The sequence below is a fragment of the Austrofundulus limnaeus genome, unplaced genomic scaffold, assembly GCF_001266775.1.
Source record: "Austrofundulus limnaeus strain Quisiro unplaced genomic scaffold, Austrofundulus_limnaeus-1.0 Scaffold546, whole genome shotgun sequence".
NCBI classification, from domain to species: Eukaryota; Metazoa; Chordata; class Actinopteri; order Cyprinodontiformes; family Rivulidae; genus Austrofundulus; species Austrofundulus limnaeus.
The window spans coordinates 145,271-160,352 of record NW_013952948.1 but is presented as its reverse complement, the minus strand read 5'-3'; the positions used below and the strand labels follow the sequence as shown (position 1 = coordinate 160,352).

Here is a 15,082-nt window from a genome sequence, read left to right as displayed (position 1 = left end):
TTGAAAACATGGACGAAATATGAAACAAATAAAATAAAACACATACAAAGCAGAACACAACTAAATGTATCAAAAGTATGTCTATGAAATATTAGAATTTTCTGAGACAATGAATTTTGGTTTTTCATTTTTTTCCAGTAAGAGGTTTTTATTTAATAGAATTTTTGGACCAAAAAAAAATCGCAATATATTGTAATATATCGCCTTGTTTACAGTATTGCAATATATCGGGATACAGTATATTGCATCGTGACCCCTCTGTCATGATATGTATCGTATTGCCAAATTCTTGCCAATACACAGCCCTAGTAGGCAGAGGGAGGAAAAGAGCTGTAGAGCAGAACTCAGCTGAGCTTGAAGGGCAGAGCGATGCATGGATGTCTGCCTGGTATCACTAAACAAATGGATCGAACTAACTTTAGTAAAAACCTTTGTGTTTCAATAGTTTTTAAACTAACTGCATAGTTGCTGTTCTGCTAAATGTGAGTTTGCATGCATGTCATGAAACTTTACTTTTCACAAAATACTTTAATTTCTTTAAAACATTCAGGAATGTTTTTAGAAATGTTAGTTTGTCAAATTAAGCTGGCTGTCATGTTCCTTTGTCCTGACAACAGCTCCTTTTTCATCCCCACGCTTGGCTATGCCCCTTGGTGTTTCTTGGCCCCACCCAGTTTGTTGAAATTTTTACTAAATTGCCTAGGGGTGATTTCACAAGGGGGTTAGTTACAGTTTAAGAAGTTGTGGATGGACATCAAATTATTAATTTAAGTGTTCAATTAAAATTCATCCAGTGACTATTGAGAACTTCTGCTAACAGACATCAAGACAGTACAGGTACCTCCAAAACAGGTTTACCTACCAGGAAGAGGACAACACTAACACCAATGTAGGCGAAAACAATGCACATCCAGATCTCATAGGCCAAGGGGTCCAGGAAGGAGAAGACTCCTGGTTTAGATTTCTGAGGCTTTTTGATCATGATGGAGATTCCCAGAGACATGAAGGGTTTGGAAAAATCAATCACCTCTTCTCGAACAAGTGTAATGGTTAGTGGTGCAACAGCTATATCTGCTTTCTGTAGAAAATAAAAACAGAAGATCTGATTAGAAGTTGTTCAGAGTCAAGGTCAGATGCTTTGGTTTACAAGTACATTTCATTCATCAGACAAGGATTTCTACATTTTAATCKGATCTAAACGGTTTCTCTTTGTCTGAAACACACCACACACGCCCAGCACCACAACTGTTTATTCGACTGTTTCTTTATTCATTTGACTTTTATTCTCTTTTCTTATGGTAAATGGTAAATGGACTGTACTTGTATAGCGCCTTTCTATCCATCCAGGATACTCAAAGCTCTTCACACTACAATCTGTGACCTCATTTATCCATTCACACAGCACTCTATTAGATTTCTACAAAGCTAACATGTACAATCATCTATGGAGACTAATCAGTGCCAATCACATTCATACACTGATGGGACACACATCAGAGGCATTAGGGGTGAAGTGTCTTGCCCAAGGACACAACAACTGAGACAGTTGGACGGGGAATCGAACCGGCAACCTTCTGGTTCCAGGACAACTCCCCTAACCACTCTGACACAGCCGCCCCAGGATCAAAATTGGTTAGGTCCATCCATTTTCTTATCTTATCTTATCTGGGGTCGGGTTGCGGTGCAGCAGCCTACGCAGGGAGACCCAGACTTCCCTCTCCCCAGCCACTTGGGCCAGCTCCTTTGCGGGAAGCCCAAAGTGTTCCCAGGCAAACCAAGAAACAAAGTTCCTCCAGTGTGTCCTGGGTCTTCTTCATGGTCTCTTCCCAGTGGGACGTGCTCAGACCACCTCACCAGGGAGGCGTCCAGGAGGCATCCTCCCTGGGCTGACACCTTATTGTGGTGGAGGGGTTTGAGTGTCCCAATGATCCTAGGAGCTATATTGTCAGGCCAAGGCAAACAGGTTCTAGGTGAGGGATCAGACAAAGGGTGGGGCGGGTCCTGACTGTTGTTTGTGCCTATGCTCCTAAAAGCAGTTCGGATTACCCACCCTTTCTAGAGTCCTTGGAAGGGGTGCTGGAGAGCACTCCTGATGGAGACTCCCTTGTTCTACTGGGGGATTTCAACGCTCACTTGGGTAACGACAGTGAGACCTGGAATGTTGTGTTTGGGAGGAAAAGCCCCCCTGATATGAACCTGAGTGGGGTTTTGTTATTGGACTTCTGTGCTCATCATGGATTGTCCATAACAAAGACCATGTTCAAACATAAGGATGTCCATATGTGCTTTTGGCACCAGGACACCCTAGGCTGGAGTTTGATGATCGACTTTGTTGTTGTTTCATCTGATCTGTGGCCGCATGTTTTGGACACTCGGGTGAAAAGAGGGGCAGAGCTGTCAATTGACCACTACCTGGTCATGAGTTGGCTCTGATGGTGGGAGAGGATGCCGGTCAGACCTGGCAGACCCAAACACATAGTGAGGGTCTGCTGGGAACATCTACCAGAGTCTCCCGTCAGACTGAGCTTCAGCTCATATCTCTGGGAGAACTTTGAACACGTTCCGGGGGAGGTGGGGGACATTGAGTCCAAGTAGGCCATGTTCCGTACCTCCATTGTTGAGGCAGCTTAATAGAGCTGTGGGCGCAAGTTTGTTGGTGCCTGTCGTGGCGACAACCCTCAAATCTGCTGGTGGACACAGGTAGTGAGGGATGCTGTCAGGCTTAAGAAGGAGGCCTATTGGGTCTTTTTGGCCTGTGGGACTCTGAAAGCAACTTATGAGTACTGGTAGTCCAAGCGGATAGCGGCGTAGGTGGTTGCTGAGGCAAAAACTCGAGCGTGGGAGGAGTTCAGAGAGGCCACAGAAAAAGACTTACATATGGCTTTGAGGTGATATTGGTCCACCATCACACCAACACTGTTTATGGTGGGGATGGTGTGCTGCTGATCTCAACTCGGGACGTTGGGTCTTTGAGCAGAATACTTTGAAGACCTCCTCAATCCCACCAGCACYTCTTCCAATGTGAAAGCAGAACCTAGGGGCCCTGGGTGGGACCCTCCAATCTCTGGTGCGGAGGTCACCGAGGTGGTTAAAAAGCTCCTCATTGGCAAGGCCCCTGGGGTAGATGAGATTCGCCTGGAGTTCCTTAAGGCTCTGAATGTTGTGGGGTTTTGTTGGTTGACGTGACTCTACAATATTGTGTGGACATCAGGGGCAGTTCCCCTGGATTGGCAGACCGGGGTGGTGGTCCCCCTATTTAGAAAGGGGGACCACTGAGGGTGTTCCAACTACAAGGGGATCATACTRCTGAGSAGCCAAACCRACTAAGCCTGAARYCATATTATCAGGCATATAAATGATTGATTAGTGCCTTTCAACCTACTAGGAGGTGCAGCTCAATCCATCTCTAACRGGTTAAGCAGCCATGTGTTCTTTTCAAACCTGCAGCTTACTTGCCGAAAGCCCTAACAAAGGCGTGTTAATAGCTCGGGAACAGCCAAACAAAGCTGACATGCTAAACTGCTGTGCAGCTCCCCTCCACAAAAATGCAAATGTGGTTGACACTTATTTAGAAAAAAAAATTAAAAAACAGTCAGAATTAAAACACAAAGTTTGCCATTTTAAAATCTAATAAACTGCTATTTAAAGCATGAAAAGATTTCTTCTTAACTTCAARTAGCATATTTTGCACAAAAAAAACCCACTATTTTCTCAGAAATTGATGGTTTTTCTGTTTTTTCTTGATTTGACTGTCAGCGACTTCTTCCTACTTTTGTTGTGGCACATCACGTGTGTTAGATAATCAGTTGTAGATGTACGTCCAGTAATTTCATTTAAATCCATGCTAACAGATAAACAAGGTAGAATCAAACAGTTAATGCTTAAGTTTAAGTAAAGATGTTGCAGAATAACCAGAGTGCAGTATGTGTGTTGGAGATGATGCTCAGTTACATTCACACTAAAATGTCTTAATGTTGGTATAATTGACTGAGTTGAAGCAATTTTTCTTTGTTTTCTTGCTGACTGTGGTAGTCATTTTCACACATAAGTTAAATAAATTGTAGATGCAAACAAAATGTTTTTCTGATGTATACAGTAAGTACAGGGTAAAGTGCACTGCCAGTAGCCAGGTATCAGGTACAGTATGTTCCAGGTGCCAGTAGGCAGGTACCAGGTGCAACTAAGCAGTATCATGTACGTATCAGGTGCCAGTAGGTAGATTTCAGGTACATACCAAGTGCTGGTAGGCAGGTCTCCAGTATATACCAGGTGCCAGTAGGCAGGTACCAGGTGCAACTAAGCAGTATCAGGTACGTATCAGGTGCCAGTAGGCAGGTTTTAGGTACATACCAGTTGCCAATAGGCAGGTATCAGGTATGTACCAGGTGCTGGTAGGCAGGTGCCAGGTACTATCCAGGTGCGAGACAAGAGACACCAAATCCAACAACACCACAGGCTGATGACCTCCATGATACGCCACACTGATGCAGAGCTTCATGCAAAAGACGATTTGACTGAGTATTGACTGCAGATACTGTACAGTACATAGACAGAAGGCCATATATTTTGTTCATGGTTTAATTTTTTTATTAGTCTTATATAATATTCTAATTTTCTTTGAAACTGAAATTAGATTTTTTTTTAGCTGTAAGCCATAATATTTAAAATTAACAACATAAATTATATTTTTTAAGTAAAATACTGAAATAACATTTGATGTATTTCTATGTATTTTACAAACTAAAAACTGTTGTTCTCCCATTGGGGCCACATATTATTTTATTGAACCCTTTGCTCATCAAAAAATAACAGATGCTGAAGTAGATTCTTAGTCATCCAAAACATGGCAAATCTAAAAAGTTTTCCAACACAAAGCAACTAGATTATTGTTCTGTGAGAGAAGAAGTTTTGCATCCAGGAAGCAAACATCTTCAAATACAGAAGCCAAATTGTAATTTTGAATTTAACATTAACTATAGCTAATCTAACTGACTAGATTGGAAATTTAGTTTTATGACTTGCTCCCCTAATACAACCGTATCAAAGACATGTAAAGACATACAGTACATCTCTACATCCAACACAAACAGTTTTATTTGAATACTTTTTATGATGTATGTGTGTGTGAGTTTGAAATCTTACCGCATACACCAACTCTCCAACCATACCATTCCAGATCTTGGTCTCAGCATCTCTGGCTCCATATTTGCCATCTCCAACAATTCTTAGTTGATAGCGTATATTACAATGTTTCGCTATTTCTGCAGCCAGGTCAACACAGTAACCTTACACAAAAAATAAATAAATAAAATCAGAAATGAAAAAAAATGACACAAACATTCATACGTAAACGTTCAAAAGTTACAGAGAAAGAAAACACTAAAATATTGTGTATATATATATATATATATAAATAAAAACTGTAAGTGATGTGATGTGGATGTTGTTGTAACTGATAAGAGATTTTTGAGTTTTCTGTGCTTCGTGTTACAGTGGGCTGAAAATAATGTATATTTTACTGCACTGAAGCCAAGTCATCAGTACAGTAAGTACCATGTGTGCTGTCTAAATGTCAGCTGTCAAATAGCCTTCAGAATAAAGACTAGTTCAATACTTAAAAGCAGTGCAGTCTACCATCAAGCGAGAAACATCATGAAGACCAAGGAATGCTACACACAGGTCAGGGACAAATTTGTGGAGAAGTACAGATCAGGGTTATAAAAAATATCCCAGAACTCTGAAAATAAAAAAAGGCTCTATTAAATTTATTTTTACAACATAGGAAGCCATTTTAGAAGGTTGAAAACTGATATGGTAGCCAAGAACAAGCTTTAGGCTAGAAGTTTTTCTTTTTGATTTTTCTACCATGGATTACTGAGATGCATCAGGACATTTTAGGCTAAAATTTGGTATGGTGGTAGCTAAGAACGATCTCCATTACARCAGTCCGTCCGACCGTTTTCTTCCACTTATCGGGTCACTGGGGCAGCAGCCTAAGAAGAGAGACCCAGACATGCCGTCCGAGCTCTCATCGCCAGCTGTAGACCCCGAGCTCTCATCGCCGGCCCCTCCAGAGTCTCCTGCGCCGGTCCCTACGAAGTCCCCTGAGCTCTGCCTCCGCTGCTATCGGGTTCACAGTCGCCTTCTTGAGCTCCGTCTACGTTTCCTGCTCCGACGAACCACCAGGCACTCCACCTCCTGCGCTGACAGCACCTCTGAGAGATTGATGCCTTTACTGCCACTTGTGCTCCGGAGAGAGTCGACGCCTCTACGTCATCCTGCAGTTGCCCTCCTGAGCCCCATCTTTGCTGCGACCGGGTTCACGGTCGCCCTCCAGAGCTCCGCCTCTGACGTAGCCAGGTTCACGGTCGCCCTCCAGAGCTCCGCCTCCAACGCAGCCAGGTTCACGGTCGCCCTCCAGAGCTCCGCCTCTGACGTGGCCGGGTTCACGGTCGCCCTCCAGAGCTCTGCCTCTGACGTAGCCAGGTTCACTGTCGCCCTCCAGAGCTCCGCCTCTGACGTAGCCAGGTTCACGGTCGCCCTCCAGAGCTCCGCCTCTGACGTGGCCGGGTTCACGGTCGCCCTCCTGAGCTCCACCTCCGACACAGCCAGGTTCACGGTCGCCCTCCTGAGCTCCATCTTTGCTGCGGCCAGGCCCCGGGTCACCCTCCTGAGATCCTACCTCACCTGTGTTGGGCCCCTGGGCGACCACCTGAACTTCCTGCCCTCTCCAGATGTGCCTAGGGCCATCTTAGTGACTGTTATGTTTTGTTTTTTCCCAGGACTTTCCTGTCGGTTTTTGGTTTCTTTTTCTGATTTCCTTTGTCTTCTGTTTTCGTGCTTCCCTCGTCTTTTGCTTCTTGCCCTCCGTCCTGTTTTTGTGTTTCATACCCACACCTCCCACCTGTGCTTGCCTGTTGTCAGGAGATGATTCTTTAAGGGGGAGGTACTGTTGGGATTCGTGCCTTGTCTGTTGTCTCTCTCTTGTGTCCTTGTTGCATCATTACTCATCTTCTCTCCTCAGCTGTCAACCTGTCATTTCCTCCTCTGTCACCGCTCACCTGTCAGCAGTTTCTAATCAGTATCTCCTCAGCTGTTGTCCATTATTCTCTCTTCCTGTCAGTATAAATTCTGTTTCATTTGTTCAACACATTGCTGGATCATTGTTTGGTTTACCCACTGTTTGATGTTCCTCGTGTCCTCTGAGTCTTTTGTTGTTTTGCTGCCTCGACAGCTTTTTGTTTTATTTAATAAATCATTTTATTTTTTGAGCTCCTCGCCTCCGTCTGGATTTGGGTTCATTCCTCACRACATCATAACATTCTCACCGACYTGATACTGCCGGAAGGCCTCATACTCTTGTGTAATTTTCTGCTGTGTTTCTTTTAGCAGCGCACAGCGTTCTCTGCTTGGTTTAACTTCTTTTTAATGCGAAAAGAATAACAGGAACAGTTTGAACACCATCATTTCCATTGTTGGGTGTCACAAAATGTGACATTATGTGAGCCTGCCAACTTGCAAAATAAAGAAGGTTATGTGGAGCCGGAGAGGACCTGGGCTGTGTCAGGCCTGACACTGCAAAAAGGTCTGTTGTCCAAACAAGTCATAAGTCTTACCGTCTATCCAGAATAAGCTTGTATTCAGAGAATCAAATGGTATTTATTCAGAGTTGACTTGTGGTTTTCTCTTACACAGTTTCAGGTGTGGTCCTTAATTACTGCAGCAGACTGTTGAAAGTCAGTATTTGAAAGTACATGTAAGCCTACTTGGTAATGTTTATCAAGGCAGATTAAATACTTTTTCACTGCTAACAAACAGCTTACAAATCATGTACAATGATTCAACCTCYGCCTTCATGTGTTGAGGTTTCCCTAGTTGTGAATAAGTATGACTGCTGAGAACAGGATCTACTAATAAACAATAAACAAAAAATGATAAATGAGGAATATCACACAATTCATGTTATTTAGCAATACACACAAGCACTCAAATATTTACCTACACAACATACCTTCATACTGGTCATTGTCTTGAAAGAGTTCTGCATTCTTTTTTAGCATCACATAGGGAGCTTCCTAAAGACAGAAATACAAATAAAGAAAATAGTTATCACCAGTAAAGCATGGTTATGCATGGTAGAGTTCTTGTGCACAAAATGAGCATGTTTATGTGTGCTGTTTGAATATTTACACTGCTACATGTAAATAAATAGACTGGTCGGGAGCACATTACAAATATTTAATCATGCTAACTGATGTAGGACATCATCTACAGTACCACTACTGAGCTGTTCTTCTGAGTCAACTGCTACTGTTAGCTCTGAGGAAGCAAAAGTGATTGGTTTTATTCTGTATGAATACACCTAGGATTGTAAAGTGAATCCACATTATTGTTGCAATTTACAGAAAATTATTATAAACATTTACAATATTATTGATCAGTTTTGGTAACAGTGATGACACAATCTTGAGCATTTAGCCCAGGGAGCAATTCCAACCACCAAGAAAACTAATCCATAAATATAAGGATGCAGACAAGTTGTTTTCAAGTTGAAAAAATGTATCATTGCACAAACTGTTTTTATTTTATTTTTGTATTCAAAGACTTTGATAAGACATAATCTGGTCAAATGGATTTACCTTCAAGCCTTGGTGCTAGATTTATTTAAATGATACTTTAGACACTGATTCAAAATCTTTCAAAAGATACCAAAATTTGTGTACAACAGGACAGAACGTTATATTATCTTCTGAACAGAAACAATAGAACGAAAAGTCAAATATAATATAATATAATATAATATAATATAATATAATATAATATAATATAATATAACACACACACACACACACACACACACACACACACACACACACACACACACACACACACACACACACACACACACACATTTCCATGAAATGATATTCATGTCATATTTGATGAAAGTGTGTTGGTGTGTTACCAGTATCGTTGTAACAATGTAAGTCTTGTTTTCCATTGCCAGTGTATCATTTGGGTCTGACTTTGTCAGCACCATCTTTTCCACCTCATTCCAATAACCAATCTGAAAGGAAACACACAAAGATTTTTTTAATTCACACATGAACAAATCTATAACAATACACAGACATTCAACCGTCCATCCATCAATCCAAACATCCATACATCCAGTGGTGGGCAGCGCTAATTCAAAATTTAGTTGCACAGTTTCTAAAGTGTTAGTCAATATATTTAGGTCTTCAAGTTCAAAAGCGCATACGCTAAAAAAAAAAAACTGAGCGAAAGCTAATCGTAAAGCTCTCTGTCTCCTTTCACCAGAAAAATTCCAATGACACCATCAGACATGTCAGCAGCACAATACTGCCAACTAGTATAACAATATTTACCATTCACAGATGGCCAATTGTCATCGCAGTTTGGGGAGGTGATTTGTTGAAACAGACTTTTAAGTCATGGTGTTAAAATAAAAAATAGTTGTGAATTGCTAGTAATGTTGCTTCTTGGTCATTTTCTTACGTTTATGGTAGGGCTTTGGTAAGAAAACATGCAGATATATTTAGTAATTTTAAACTGTTTATTGTAAAACTGAAGTAATGCATTCTGGGTAGCCTACAGGACAAACAAGAACCCGTTCATTTCAAAATAAGTGTGTGAATTTAAACTGTTTCATGTGAGCTTCAATACGACGTGAGACAGCGTGTTGGTGATGATGCAGCAGGACATAAATTATAATTCCTTCCTCTATTTTCCAAAGCTCATATAAGTATACAAACAACAATACTGATGGCTGGATATTGTTTGTTTGTCACTCAGCTCCAGTTGCTTCCTGCCACGCGAAGAATTGCGGAACTCTCTACTAAATGAAAACCATCACACACAGAAGGAGAGCCAGGTCCAGTATAAAGCTCTGTGAACACAGTGCTGCCTGAGGGGTTGCTGTTTCCACACAGTGGAGCTCCGTTGTGTGAACAAAAGATGGTTTTCTCCTCCAATGTTAAAGAAAATGATGAAACTTTAATGAAATATATTGCTACTGGGTTTAGACGGTTCTCTCATTTATCTTTAGACAATATTGAGAATCAAACTTATAATGTTATTTGCGATTAGCGCTACTCAATTCTAAATTTAGAAAACGCAAATCCGCACATCATTTGAAGAAATTAGCAAAAGCACAAAGCAGATATTTAAGTCTGCAATTAGCACATTTGAGCTTTAGGGGACTAGTGCCSACCACTGCARACATCCATTCCCCAATGGTCCATCCAAAGGGATTTTCATGATCAATAAATGGAAGTCTGAATAATATAACAGAAAACCATTTGAATCTCTTCTAAAAAGGCTTTATTCTCAATCTGACTCCTTTCAGCTCAAAAGCAGTAAAGACTACAGGCAGCAGTCAGGACTCAGCGTAAGCACTTGAGCCCTTATCAGTAGCAAAACAGCTTAGACTGTCCCAGGCTGCTCTAAGTAGAGATGCACCAAACACGTCTCCCCTTTAATAATGATTCAACCGTTTAACCTCTTCAGGCTCTTCCTGGTTACACCTCTGTAGGTGTTAACTTTTATATCAGAACATAACCAACTTCTGTTTATGCTACAGCAATAATGCATGATAAGATAGACACACACACACACACAGACACACACACACACACACACACACACACACTTGTTCTTCTATACTCACGGAGAATTTGCATTGACTTCCAATCATTTACTGGTCATTTCTACAGCCTAAACCTGACCCTTTACCTTAAACCTAACCTCACAAGTACACACCTGACCCTAAACCTAACCTAAACTCAATTCACACCTTAGTCCTAATCCGAACCCCTGACCCACTAACCCCAATGGGGTCCAAGGTTTTATCCCCATTAGTAACAGTGGGTCTTCACTGGGCTGTAAGTACCGGGAAAATGGTAAAAAAATCATCCTCACCAGGTAGCAAAAACATGTACACACACATATTGGCATTCATAGGTTACATTACACATTCTTACGTTACCTTAACAGGTCCATTGTTCTTCAGCTCCATGATTGTTACCGAATAGTTAATCCTCTTCCCATACTGGTCAAACTGTATGTTTCCAGTTAAACCATTTACACGCACCTAGAAATAAATCACAACGACTGACAAGCTGCAAATTAATAATATTACACGTCACACAAACACAGACAAATAAATAAACAAACAAACAAATAATTAAATAAATAAATAAATAAAGCCACAAGCCTGCAAACTGTATAATGTTTTATCTTGTAAATCCATCGCGTTGAGCAGCTTTTATTTATATAAAAACAACTATAAATTGTTCATTGCAGAGAAAATACAAAAAATGATTTATTCCACACCACTACAAGTTATTGTAGATTGAAGTTTAGAGAAAAGGCATTGTTGAGTCTTACAGAATTTTCTGTAAGTCAGTGAAACCTTCTGGTATTAGTGAAGAACTGATTGCATCACTGTTTATTTAGTTGTGATCAAAAGTTTCCATCTACACATCATGGACATGAATATCAGATTAATTTGGTGATTTGATGATTCATCTGAACCATTTTTTCCAGAATAGAATTATTATACGACAGACCACTTCAGTGACTTTTAAAAACAAGAATAAGCTCTACAAGTTTGATTTTATGTAGATTTCCTCTTTTCTGCCTAGGGTCAAAATTATCCATGCTTATCTACCTTAGCCTTAAAAAAGCAGTGTTAATGGTTATAGAATACCTTTTAATTTTACAAGTAAAGGTCTGGTCATGATATGGTGTGATTGGTCAGAAGTTCATGGGAGTGTTTGTTTGTGCTGAAAGCACTATCTGCTGCATTTGCTTCAACCACTCGCATCAAAAAAAGAAAGAAAAAAAAGAAGAAGAAAAAAGCAATCGCTTCCAGAGCCGATAGTTGTACCATGAAGCAGCGATTTTTAAAGATAATCAATGGCCAAAAACTCATTAAAAGGGATAAAACAGACATTTTTCATGGCGGAATCTGACTGATAAAAACTTTGGAGGTTAATCCGGGACCAGTTTGTGGATAAAAAATGTCGAGTGAAGAGCCGCTGATTTTTCTTTTTTTTTTGCATTGCGCTCCCCGGGGAAGGAATCCCACGCAGTGACGTATGCTGGAGCGGGAGGGGTTTCCCAGCAGCTCGACTCGGGGTGTCTCTGGAACTATGAAAGGTATGTGCAAAAACGAATGCCGAACAACCACGTGACGGCACGTCGACCGGTCAGCTGCCGAGCGACCATACTGCCTGCTTTAAGGTTGTGTTCCCTAAGGCATTCTGTGGGKGTACTACAGGAGTACAAGCACTGGAGTATGTTTTACAAGTTATTCAGTACGCGTAGAACCAAAGTAATGGTTGTGTCTACATTTTCAGCACAATGTTGAGCTCTTTCCTGMGGTAGGTTGGACTCAGTACTGTAGCTTAATTTCTTGTTTGTGGTGTTCATGAACAGGATCTCAAAAGACTTTGCTGGTGAGATGGAATTGATCTTGGAGAAGCTGATAGCTCGGTGAGATTGTCCACACTATTTGTCTGATTGGATTCGCCACCTTGAGCTGTACCAGCGGACATTAAGGAAGATGGAAAATTTGTTATTATCTGCCTGAACGAAAACATTTCTTTTGTTCCCAAACAACTGATTACAGATTCGTCTCAAGCTGGTGGCACAAATGTAACGCCATAGTCTGACAGAGGTGAGACTGACACTGTGGGCCTTTCACAATCAGTGGCTACACACTCGCCCTACTCACTCCTCACTCCGTTTGACGTACCCACGGAGGGTTGGCCATATTACGTCCCATCTGAAACCCATTATGTACGAGGGCGAGTGGCTTATTAAGCCCTCCACAGAGAGTCAGCATCCAATGCAGACTTGAGCAGCAGGTGCAGCACCACATTGTGGTCGGCATGGAGGTCAGGACATATAAATATAAGTTCTGCATATGTTTTGTACACATATTTACTAAGTAAACACCTCACCAACAGAAAGGCAAGAGTGTAAAGGATCAACTTAAATCCTTTCCTTTAACTGTAAGAAACTTCTAACAGAACCAGCTTTGGGATGAGCGGCCATCTGCCTTGGCTGGACTGGGGTTGAGAAAACAGGAAAAAGACAGTCTCTAAATTCTCAAAATCAAACTGTAAATAAACTTTTATAAAAAAGAAAAGTGGCGAAATATCCAGCCAGACGCTTAGCTGTAGTCCAGGTGCAATTTGTTAAAGAATATGTAACCAAAGATCAGACGGTGTGAAATATATATATGAGTGTCTGTTTATATTTTTTACCCTTTGTGGAATAAAGTCCAAACATATACAGGCTTCTTATTTAAAAGTTATTGAATTTTAATATGTTGTACAATTTCACACTGTAAAATTAATGTTTGTTAGAGATAATAAATTTTTATGACAGTCACACCTGAGTCAGTGAACGGAAACGTCTGACCACAGCTGTATGTATATTTGTAGTAACTTTACTATTTATTCTTTTCTAAGGTCTTGTTGATATATTAGGCACCTTTTGCAGAGCATGCCTGATAGTTACTGAAGCAGTGAGGTTTTTTTTGTCATATGCACATTTTTGTGTTTTTGTGTTGTGTTTGAGGGTGGGGCAGATAGACACTTTGGTGAGCTCCACCCTTCCACGCACTGACCAACAGGTTTGTAGCTTTATCTCTGTGTTGACCAGGTGTGGCTTGTTCAACAATAACAGTACAGTATTTCCCCCAAAATTTGTTCCTCCTAATAATGTTAATTCCTCAGTTCGCTGCTGCTTTCTGTGTGCGCAACCATTTAGGCTGTTTTAAATTCAATGTAAAATMATTTATTTTCAGTTTTGAACATGCTTGTAGTTATTATCCCTCACATTCATCACTGCCATGTCTGCAGTGATTGGCCCTGCAAGGCAGACGTACAGTTAGTGTGCTCATGTATACATTTTGCTGCGTTTAGCTTTCATTACTAATAACACTAGACCTCATGAGATCTTTTCCACTGCAGGAGTGGCGTGCAGTACAACAGCTGTGTCCACCAGTGGACTTTTTCTGTAAGACTTAAATTAGGAGATGAAATGAWAATAATAACTGCCCCACAGATATTTATGCACAGGAGCTGCTACCAAAGATGGCTCATCTGAAAACTCCTGTTTCAGATCTGCTTATCCTGTCCTTGATCTTTCTCTGCAGGTTTGTTGCATTGATCACAGCAGCTGCCCACACACTGCCACTCCTCTTGAGCTAGGCGCTAACGCCAGAGGAACGGTGTGTCAAACAGTTTTATGCCCCARTACCATATTTAGGAGGATTAAGTTGCATTTTGAATATCACATGCAGGGCTTATGCGCATCTATTTGCATATTTAAAGTGAGGTACGTCAAAGGAAGCTTCTCATCCACAGTGAACGGGATTTGCAAAAGGAATGTGTTTGGATCCATATGTACGCACAGTTTCATACGTCTAGATCTCTTTGTGTACACACTYTTCTCTGCAGACTGTCTGAAGTGGCAGACAGAGATCAGTACTCTGACAGGATGTTTGTCTGTTTCCTACAGATGATTACCTGTTTGAGGGCACGTTCTATCTCCACCCCCTGTGCCCACGGCACAGCTGGATTTGCGAGGCAGTCCCCACTGTTGCCACGACGGCTCATGTCTATTCTTTGCTTGTGCAGAAAGCGGAAGGCCTCAGTCATCACATGGACTGCATCYTAAGTGAGGGCTGATGTGTACTAAAGATAAAAACAAATATAAAACCTAACACACAGAACACAGCAGAGAGTAAAGTACATATGGAGACAGGGAGCTGGCAGATAGCATCCAGGACAGGAGCAGCTGAACAGAGGCCATTTTCATACACTTTAAAGCCAGACACGGGACGCCAACTTCCKAYKGGGTTCTGATGTTATCAGTCCATTAAATGGACGTTATTAGCTATTATCAGTCCCATAGAATGGCTTCAGACTGTCCTGACAGTGCCCCCTAGTGGGTTAACATATCAATGACACTGAATGTGTAAATAACCAAAACATATTTTAAATTTTTTTTTGTCTGGGGTGGGGGTTGTGGTGTGTGTGTGTGT

General features: G+C 41.2%; 1 pseudogene; it reads right to left on the bottom strand.

Annotated features, from left to right (window-relative positions):
• Positions 1-15,082, bottom strand: part of LOC106530681 (glutamate receptor 2-like) — an 86,937-nt pseudogene that overhangs the window by 38,385 nt on the left and 33,470 nt on the right.